We start from the raw sequence: 12,109 nt of genomic DNA on the forward strand, positions 1-12,109 counted from the left end.
TGGGTGTACTCCTACACTGATTGGCCTTTTGCTTGCCTAAAGGGTTGCCAATTCATAGTTAGTTGTTGCATGTGTCCTAAAGGATAGAATTGCTCTTTAAGAGCGGCAACAAACTCCATCCAGGACATCCTAACTCTACCATGACGAGCAAGCTCCTCTTGGGTCCTACTCTCCCACCAGGTGAGAGCAGTACCTCCTAAATGGAGAGTAGCCAACTGTATCCTAGAGGCATCTTCTAACAAGCCCTGTATCCTACAGTAAACCTCTACTTGTTGCATCCAATCATCAAGTTTTTCAGCACTTAGTTCCCCACTATATTTAGGCAATTCAAATTTTACATCAATTTTGATTACGGGCTTATGTGTGCCCTTAAAAGGATTAATAGAAGAAGATGGAGAAGAAGGGGGAGAAGGAGAAGAAAGAGGAGAAGGAGGAGTTTTTGGTGGGGAACCACCACCTCCTAGTCTTTTTCCTTTATCCTCTAGTTTTGGTGTCACCTCCTTTCTCATGTTTCTGTCGTTCTTGTCTTTCCTGGAAAAGAACATCAACCATCCACTTCATATCAAGAAATTCCTTTTGTAAGGCTTCCCCATCGAACTTGGTTTGGCCTTCTTCAGCTGCCATCTTTGAACGTGGGAAAATCCTTCTTTTTCCAATCTCTGGATTGTATTTCGCGAGTGTGCCTTCACCTCATTGGCTCTTGGCTCTTGTTATCATACACCTCTGCAAACACTAGTCACAAGAAGCTCTGATACCACTTGATCTGATGTTAGGATCTATGAATGTTGCACGTGTATGATTAACTATTATAACGATAAAATAGAAGGTCTTAAAAACGTAATTACATGCTTAAAGAAACACAACAATAATAAAGTGATGAATTTAACTAAAGAGAGAAGACAAGAACATGAGTTGATAACGGAGTTCACCAATATGGTTACGTCTCCGGGTCCCTCTCCAATAGAGTGACCGATCCTTGATTATGCTCCAATAGTGGTTACAAGGCCTTCAACTGGACAAAGTTCCAAGTCTCTGATTACAAAGAGTTACAAAGTTCTCCTCCTTCAAGTGCAACAGTATGAATCTCCTTTGGTGCACAAAGTTGAACACTCAAACTCTCCAAGAAAATTCTCTCACAACTCACCACCAACTCAAACTCCTAAGCTACCCCCTTTTATACACATTTTTTGCCAAATTTGGTTCATAACCATATGATTTTTGAAAATCTACCCTATCTCGCATTTACAACAATAAATCTTCAAAAATCCCCTTTAAACAACATTAAAATCTTTTAAGAATAATCATAGCCCATTAAAAATATGTCTTGATAATATATTTGGGTTCATATGTTTTATTTTAGAGGGGCTCAAGCTTGACCCAAGACATCCAATTTCGGCCTTATCCCAACGTGCTTCTTTAAATAACTTATTTTCTATTTAAATGTCGAATTTATCACATACCTTAATGGTTTAGAGCCATCTACGGGAGCTAGGAGGTCGGGGGTTCAATTCTCATGCATCTCCTTTTAGTGATTTGCTAGTCATTAAAACAAACCGGATCACGGGATCAATCACGGGATCAAACCCCATAAATATCTTTTTTGGTAACTCTTTACCAAAACTATTGGAGCGTTGTGAATTTTTGGTGGAAAATATATCCACCCGGATCAATAAAGAAGTGATAACCAAAAATCAACTACTCATCCACTTACAAGGATCCAATCATAACTGAAACAAAATCTATAGATTAAGAAGATGAACAAGTTTCATTACCAATAGGCTCATGCTATATTTGTAATAGGCTGATTGTGAGAGAGAGGTTAGGATAGGGATAAAAAGAGAGATACATAGAGGGGGAAGAGAGAGAGATATTAGTAAGGAGATAAAGATAGAGATATAGATAGAATTGAAGATAGAAGTAGACAATGGGCAGAGGAAAATGGAGAGACATAAAAGCTGAAATAAAGATAGAGAGGGAAGATGATTATATAGAGATGGAAGAGAAAAATATATAGTTGGAGAGAGTGAATGATAGAAAGACAAAGATAGAGATAGGAAGTGACACATAGGGAGAGAGAGAGATATAATGGTAGAGAGAGAAATGTGTGTGCGTGTCTGTACATACATATATACATGCACACACACACACACACACACACACACACACACACATAAATACATACATACATGTATGTATGTATGTATGTATGTATGTATGTATATATATGTATATGTATATGTATGCATATATATATCCAGCTTTAGTTTCGACTAGCTCTCGCCTCCTACCGGCCTGGATAATGATAGATACATATATGTATATATATACATATACATATATATGTATGTATATATATAGATACATGCATGCATGCATATATACATACATACATACATGTATATGTCTATATGTATATATATGTGGATATAAATATATATCCACATATATATATATATATATATATATATATATATATATATATATATATATATATATATATATATATATATATATACATGTATGTATGTATATATATATATATCCACATATATATACATATATATATATATATACATGTATGTATGTATGTATGTATGTATGTATGTACACACACACATAACAAGATAGAGTCAAAGAGAGAGACACGGAGAGAGGGGGAGAGAGAGAGAGAGAGAGAGAGAGAGAGAGAGAGAGATAAATAGATGGACAAATAGAGACAACTTGAGACAAAGAAATAAAGATGGAGAGAGGGTAAGAGAAATAGGGGGAGATAGAGGTAGAGATAGACATATTTTGGAAGAGAAAGAGAGAGATATATAAAGATATATAGGAAGAAAAAGGGAGAGAGGGGTAGAGATAAAGAGATAAATAAGGGAATAGGGAGGGAATGAATGAGCTCCAAAGATAAGGAGATAAAGAGAGGGAGGTTCCAAAGTGAGAGGGGGATATAATATATATAGAGAGAAATATGGATAAATAGAGAGGCTAGGGTGAGAGATAGAGATTTATGTATACAAATAGATAGATAGATGAGCAAGAGAAATAGAGAAAAAGAGATATTGTATAAGAGACATGGAGTCAATAAGAGAGAGGGAGATGTAGAGATAATGATATATAGATACAAAGGTGGAGAGAGACATATGGAGATAGAGATAGAGGGGGAAAAAGTGAGAGAAAGAAGGTGAGAAAAATAAGTAATAGAGAGAAATGTTTACACTTTAAAGAGAGGGAGATAAATAGAGAGGGGGAAAGATAAAGAGATGAAGATAGATATAGGGAGAGGGGAAAAAGGAGTGTGTATATACACATTAGAGAGATATAAAAAGAGAGAGTGATGGAGAGATAAGATATAAAGAGGGAGAGAAAGGGAAAGATAGAGATATAGAAAGTGATATATGGAGGGTTAAAGAGGGATATAAAGAGAGTATAAGAGCTAAAGAAAGATGATTGTATAAGGTCTAGAGATAGAGAGATATAATAGAGATAGGGAGGGATAAATAGGGAGTGTGTATTTGTGTGATTGAGAGAGATATAGAGATAGAGATGAGGGAAAAGGAGGGAATGTTTTTGTGAGTGAAAGAGATATAGAGTTATATATAAAGAGGGATAAAAATAAATAAATAGACAAAGAGAGGGAGAGAGGATAAAGAAGATTGAGAGAAATAAAAAAGAGGGAGCAAGAGGGAGAGACATAGAGAGAAGGAGTGATAGAGAGAGAGATAAAGTGGGAAAGATGGAAGGGGAAATGGGAGATACGAGTACAGGTAAGGAGATATAGATAGTTGAAAGAGAAGGAGATGGACATAATAGTCAAATGGCATTCTACCCTCAACATAACTCCCCACGGACACTTGCTATCATTAAATTACAGGCATGAAATGAGAAACCAAAATTTCATTGTTGTCTCTTGCTCTCTTACAGTAAACATTTAATTTGATTTTTAAGTTAAAATTTAGTTTATTGTAAAAATTATATTTAAATTCAAATATAATTATTTTACAATAATAAAATTTTAATAAAAATATATATAAATTAAATTAATTCTAATTTCTTTTAATTATTATTTGTAATTCCATAAGAAAACATAAATAATTAAAATAAAATTTTAACTTAATAAAAATTAGTCTTTAAAAGAAGAAGAGCAAGTAGAAGAATTAGAATAAATTTTTAAAAAATAATAGATTGTCTAATAAAAGAAGATATGTTCATTAAAATATTTTCTTATTAAAAAAGTAATAAAAGAAATATTGTAATTAAAATAAATAAATTATTTTACAATAATAAAATTTTTAGTAAGATATCTACTTTGGCTTGGTAGCTAAATTACTTTTTACAATAGGCTCTCGATTTAATCAAGTTATTGGATCATTATGAGGTTGCTCATTGTTAGAGAGAAGTGAATGACCTTGTAGATAGTTTGGAAAATAAAGTTATCCATATCAATATCCAATATTATGAATGAGATCATCTCCCTAATTAATTCAAGTTTGTTGGTTGATTCATGCAACAATACCCAATATTATGAATGAGATTATCTCCTCAAGTAATTCAAGTTTGTTGGTGGATTAGTGATTGGTGGTGACTTCTAATATCTTTTAGCATGATGCAATATCAGTTGTACTTGTGCCTGTATCTACCTATCAAGAATATTATTATTCTATCTCATGGGATATCTCCTCTTGGTTCATCATTTGTACTTGGCAATAGTGATGATTTTTCTCTACATGATAGACAATTACTTATTTTTTTCTTCTCTCTTTTTTTCACTTCCCTAAGGGGACCACTCTCAAGTTGTTTTTATTATGCTAATGTTTTCTTGTCACTTGTACACGTATAGGTGTCTTTAGTTTGTCACTTCTATTCTTGTCGACCATATTTGTTTATCATGGTTGTATACATGTTGGGAGGTTGATGTTTGAGGAAATTTGCATGTGGATGGGATCGATCACAAATTTTTACTTTCTTCCCTTCTTCTTTTTGGCAATCTTGGCTCTCATTTTTTGGTGCAGTCACTAGTTAGGAGGGACCTCAAAGAGATCAATCTGGACCGGTCAACTAGAGTAAACACAATGGAAACAAGAGGATATGATGGAAGCAATGTAGAATTGAATGAATTAGACCATGAAATCTGATTACAAGCAATTGGTCACATCCGATTTACAAGATTCAGCTCTATGGCCTGTTACATACATGCTTGTTACAAATGTGGTTGTTGTTGCACCAAAAGATCGACCTATTAATGCCCAATAAAACCACTAGACTTATAGAATCCACAAGAGGTGGTTAAGACATGTCACAAAACCAAGCGTTGCGCTACACAACACAAGGAGACCAAGGGCACAATTGCAACAATCCTCCACAACTCAAGAAAGGGGATTGAACCTATGACCAAGGTCTGATACCACTTGTTACAAGTGTGGTTGTTGTTCCACCAAAATATTGACCTATTAATGCCCAATACAACCACTAGACTTATAGAATCCACAAGAGGTGGTTAAGCCATGTCACAAACCCAAGTGTTGTGCTGCACAACACAAGGAGACTAATGGCACACACCTTGCAACAAGATGCTATTTAAGATTTCATTTCATTGTACTTTCTTATTGTAATGAAATTGTAAGTCAGTGAGACTTCCTTGAGGGTTGTAGCCCTTCAGGCAACTTTATTAGAGCAGTGAGCTTTAGGTAGTAAGCCTGAATGCAAGTGCATTCCCCATATATGTAATATTTATGTACTCCTCACCATAGTATATGAATATTGTGGGTTCTAATCCCATTGTGGTTTTTCCCTTTCCAGGTTTCAATGTAAAAATTCTGGTGTTGTGGATTTGTGCATTTATTGTTGTATGTTTATGGTTTTATTTGTTATGCTTTGTTAACCAATGGGTAAATAATAAGTTTGTGGTTTTAAATTATGGTAGATAACTATTTCACACCCCCCCTCTTGGTAATATCTGATTCTAACAAGAGGGTTGGGTCATTGACATAGCCAAAAAAGGCCCTCTGGTCCTCCTGAGATGTGCTTCTCAATTGGAAAGGAGTGTTCGTCTTCATCAAATCCAACAATTATACAACCTAAAGACCTAAACTAGAGGTAGAATTTCAACTACCATCAGCTCCAACAATTTATCTATTGAAGGCAAATTGAAGAAGAAAGAAGTGGAGATCATCTATAAATAGCTCTCGATACTAGCAATTCCTTCACCAACCATATTAATTCCTTTGCCCTTTAAACTTTTATAAATCTTTTGTATTTCTCACGAAATCTTTCTCATAAATGCACGAGTGTGCGAAATTGGAAACAATCGTAAACAACTACCAATTACCAGATTGGAAGTCGTGCATGCTGAGTGGATCGTAGTTAGAGAATGTCAGTGAGAAGACATTAATAAATTTCAAGACGATCAGATTTGATACGTGTCTACTGTCTCCAATTCCATTTTGGGGACGTTATAGAGAACTACGTTCTCATCAAAAATTTGGGCAGAAATAAAACTTCAGCCATTGATTTATAATCATTGAATGGTTTTAAATAATTGATGGATTTTAGGTACGTGTGACGTGTCGATGAGGTTGCGCTTATCGATACATTGTGCAGACTCCAGATTCAAGGTGATGTTGCATTAATTAGATGACGAAATGGCTATTAATAGATAATGAAAATGGCAACGAATTTATCAAATCGCCAGAAAAAATATTATTTTTCCATAAATATGAAATATTAGCCAATAAAATTAAATGATTTTCAAATGGTAGCTAAAAATTGCCAATACACTTAATTTTTTTTCCTTTCGAGTATAAATTTTGCCCATACACTTATATATTTCTTCCTTTAAATGAAAAATATTGACCTCCAACATTATATATTTTCCCCACATAATAATTAATTATTCGTCGGGATTTTATGGAATTTTTATACCCAAAAAAAAAATCGCCAACACAAATTAATTTTTTTTCCAAATTTGAAAAACATTTCGCCATTAATATGAAAATTTCCCCTTAAAAATAATGTCTGATTCACCAAGATTGTAAACTTCTGCCTAGGGGGTGGTTTCTTAAAGTTATCCCTACTCTTTATAATAGTGTTGGGTGTATTTTGCATAGGAGAGGAGGTAATTTCAAGAAAATCAAAGAAAGAATGATCATCAATTATTTGTTGATAAATACCTTCAGAATCAATAAGGGGAGATTTCCCTCTGGGGGCATAATTTTGTCATCCTACTCATCGGTTGATTTTTGTCTAGCAACAATTTCTTTAGGTTTGTCCCCATCACCACTTTACTAAGAACCTTGATTTTTCATCTATCTGCAGACTTTGCTATTGATGCTGGAATAGGGGAAGATGAAACTACTCCTTGATATTTATGGGATGATGACATTTGTATTCTGAGGAGTTGACATGTTGTTTCCACTTGCCATTTAACCAGTTGGATGTTCTTCTCAACACTGGAGTAGTGTGAAACATTAGGTCTGAGACCTCCTCTTTGGGACAACCAACTTTTGTGGGGCCCGCATTGGTAAGAGTATGATACTCTGGGTCCAAAATGACCTCATCTTCAATCACATAATCAAGAACATTAAAAGAAACACCAAGAGTGTGAATTTGCTGCAAAGAAAGTCTCATGAAACTTCTTTTAAACACTTCTGCAACATCATCTCAAAAATCCTCCAAGAAATCCTTGAGCTCAGGCTGATGCATATAACCTTTGGTTGCATAGAAATTGTACTTCAAATATCTCTTATTGTCAAAACTATTTATAGATTGTAGAGATTGAAAATGAAACTTATCTAAAATTGTTCCCACGACCTTAGTGGTACCATTTGTTTTGTAAGAGAAATTGAGGAGCCCACACTTGTGAAAAGGCCAATAGCCTAGAGAACACTACTCATCACAAAAGGATCCTCACTGACTACATAAAAGATCCAGACTACAATCTGGAAGGAAGAATGAACTCCTATAATAGCATCTCCAATTCCTGAGTACAGTTCTAATTAAGCTCAATACCAGAGGTCTTAAACCTCTTGCATAAACCTAAATCAATCACCTATGATTTACCAAATCCTCTAAATGAATCATTATTACATTACTCATTTGCATACACATTTTCTTTGATCTCAAATGAGAACTTTTATATATATATATACAAACCCTATACCTTTAATAATTAGGTCAGCCACTCAAACAATAAACCTATTACATAATTATAAAACATGTCGGCCAAAGAACAAACAAATATCATCCAACCAATAAATCATCTCGGAAATACATCGAGGAGTTCCAACAACACATTTCATTAAGTCGGACCATGACCTAGATAGTAATAGACCCAATTTAGGTCCACACACAATAAATCAATGATTCCAATCAGTTGAGGCATGAACACAATCATCATCAGCATCCTAAATCCCTTCTAGAAGCCGCACCAACACCACTTATGCATAATATCAAAAATCTTCAACAAAGCTCTATAGGTGAAACCCTTATCGGATCAAGAAACCAAGATTACTAAGATATGAGATAGCATCTAATCACCAAGTGAATACCAACTGACTGAACATATATTTGAATAGCATGAATAGTAGATCTAAGCCAATTCCATAAGCCAAAGCATACTGGAGTGTACCAAATCAATATCAATCGAAAACCAACCATCCTACTGGGACCAACCATATATCAATTTAAACAGTCAAAACAACTAGCGTTGATATCAATGACAAAACATCACTGAATCACATAATTAATTCCTTCATATTTCCAAGAATCTCCCCCTTTGGCATTGATGGCAACGCTAGATGTGAAAAACATCCAAGTGCCAAGAAATGCCAAACAAATCTCCCATAAAAGATTATAGCACTGAAGTTCTGATTCATAGTCTCCCTGTAAATGATATCATAGTTAAGCTCTGCAAATTTCTCCCCTAATATATATAACTCCTTAAGTTTTTCACATGAATATCTATACCACTCTCACATCAATGCCAAAGATCTAACATAAATATCAAAGTAAAATGATAAACCACTTAATTACAAGACTAACTACTCCCCCTGAGTAGTAGCATCACCACATGAATCTGGAATGAATAATAGCTCTGATAATGCATACCAGGCTGATGCCAAATAGCATCAATCAAGTTTCTACCAGAGCGGCAGAAACCCCTAATCTATCTCTGAGGTACTCAAATGATTCTTTAGGCAAAGGTTTACTGAAGATGTCTCCAATTTGATCTTCAATGTTCACATAAACCAATCTAACTTCATTTGCTTCCACATTTTCTTTCAAGAAAATGTATTTGATGTTGGTATTTTGGATATGTTGATATGGTTTTGTCATTGATGTCAACACTTATCAATACTTGTCAACCTATCAGCACTTGGAGATTTGGTTATGTTCACCAGCAAGCGAGTGACTTATCCACAGTCAAAGGTATTTGGTTCACCGGCACTTGAAATCACTTGGAGAATACTTGGTTATGTCAAAGACATCGTTTGGACACTTTGTCTTGGTGATTTGTTCATTTGTTTATTCAAGTTTGCATATTTGTTGTTACTAGAAAATAGGTCCAGGATAGACACCGGCAGGCTTATCTATTCCAGATCAGCACGACATGTTATGGAGATGATCTTGATGTTATTGTAAATGCATTGAGTCGATATCATGCATTGGATATTATTTCATTTGTAATTAATTTTATTGTAATATCTTTTAGTGGGCCAACCTACTCAATTGGTCTTAGGTTATGGTATAAATGTAAGATCTCATTTGTGAGATCAATATGCGAGTGTGAAAAGGATTGTATTTCAGTATATACGAATATTAGCAGAGCCATACACGTAGACATCATTCAAGATTGAAGGAAGGTTTGAAGATGACATATAAGAGCTAAACCATTATAGAATCCAGCATAAGAAGATGTTATTTTGTGCAGTACATTATCATTGGATTTAATCATCCAATTGTAGTTAGTGTGACTCTCATTTTGTGATTGAGCAGTGAGCTCTAGGCGCTTGGCCTTTCTGCATGTGCAAACCCCATATTGTACACACATACTATCTGCAATAGTATCATCTGATTGTGGGTAAGGTTTCCCACCATGGTTTTTCCCCTTACAGGGTTTCCACGTACAAATATTGGTGTTGTGTGTTGTAGATGTCATTGTCTTTTTATTTCATGTGTTAATCTTTACCGGTACTATAATTAACTGATAAACTGTCTATTGACATAAAGTTTGGTTTACCGGTATTGGGCATTTAGTTTGGTTAAGTTAATTTTGGTTTGAATTTATTGGACAACTGATTCACCCCACCCTTCTTAGTTGTCTCCGGGACCTAACAATTGGTATCAGAGCCTAGTTCTTTTTTTACAGAAGTTTAACAGCTTGAGGAGATCCAATGTCTTCAAACTATTTCAGGAAGGACAGTCCTAAACTTGATGGAATCAACTATGGCATATGGAAGATCAGGATAGAGACTCACTTTAATTGCATTGGAAAGGACATCTGGGAAGTTACAAAGAATGGTTATACTGCTCCTACTAAAGGTTAGCCTAATCCACTAAATCTGACTAAAGATGAGGAAAATGATTGCAAAGCAAGAGAAGTACTTTTGAGCGCACTGTCAGATCAGCAAATCATGGGATTATCAGATAGGTCTACTGTTAAAGCTATTTGGGACCATTTGGAAACATTGAATGAAGGATATTCCATAGTCAAAATTACAAAACTTGAAAGCTTCTGGGTCAGGTATGAAAATCTGAAAATGGAAAAAGATGAAAGGATTTCTGCTTTTATGGAAAGAGTAAATGAAATTGTTTTGGGTATTAAATGTTGTGGAGGAACCTTAAGTGAAGATGAAATTGTTTCAAAAGTTTTAAGAGGATTTCCACAGGCATATAAAATGAAAGTTACCGCTATAAATGAATTAAGAACAATGCCTAATACATCAGTAACTAGAGATACATTGATTGGAAAACTTTCAGCTTTTGAAATTGAGGATTTTGGTCTTCTTGCTACTATAAAGACAGATTTAGCTTTTAAGGCATCAACATCATCTACATCATCATCATTTGAAAAATCTGATTGGTAAGCCTTTTGTGCAAGAGAACTTGAAGAAAGCAGGAGAGAAAATGAAGAACTTGAAGCACTATTTGCAAGGAAAATGCCTAAAGGTCCTATTGGAACTAAGTATGAAGGTAAAGCACCCTTTAAATTTTTTAACTGCAATAAGATTTGTCATATGGCATCAAGGTGTCCTGATAAACATGCAAGATTGAAAGAAGAAGCTAGAAGAACATACAAGCCTAACCCTAAATATCAGAGATACAGATTCAAGAAGAATAGAGACAAATCCTGTTATCTTGCTGATGAAGGAGTCACTGATGATTCTGATGAGGATCCGATAGACAATGGATGGGTTTTTGTTTCTATAACAGAAGATCAACTGGCACCTACTGTTCAACTGGTAGAAAAGGCCCTGGCAACTAGAATTGAAGATAAGGATGAATGGATCATTGATTAAGGATGTTCACATCATATAACTGGTGATAAAAGTAAATTCTTAACCTTTTAGGAATACAATGGAGGTCTAGTAAGATTTGGAGATGATAAAGCTTGTTTGATCAAAGGAAAAGGCACTATATCTTTGGATGGTAAGCACAATATTGATAATGTTTACTATGTTGAAGGTTTAGAGGATAATCTTTTGAGTGTTGGTCAATTAGTTGAAAAAGGATTTTAGTTACAATTCAAGAATGGTAAATGCAAAATCATGAACAAAACTAGTTTGGAAATTGCAATCAATAATCAGACTAAAGGTAATATCTTTCAGTTGAATAATAGTGAAAAGACATGCTTGATTGCACATATTGATGAAAGTTGGTTATGGCATAAGAGACTCTGTCATGTAAATTTTGATTGCATTGTGAAAATCAATACAACTAACGTAGTAAGAGATTTACCTAAGATTGTCAATCCTCACAATCTAGTATGTAAAGAATGTCAATTTGGAAAGCAAGTTAGAATATCTTTTAAGAGTATTCCAGAAAAATCCAATAATGCTCTTGACTTAATTCATACTGATTTATATGGTCCAGCAAGAACTAAAAGCTTACAAGG

Source organism: Cryptomeria japonica, chromosome 8 (genome assembly GCF_030272615.1).
Source record: "Cryptomeria japonica chromosome 8, Sugi_1.0, whole genome shotgun sequence".
NCBI lineage: Eukaryota > Viridiplantae > Streptophyta > Pinopsida > Cupressales > Cupressaceae > Cryptomeria > Cryptomeria japonica.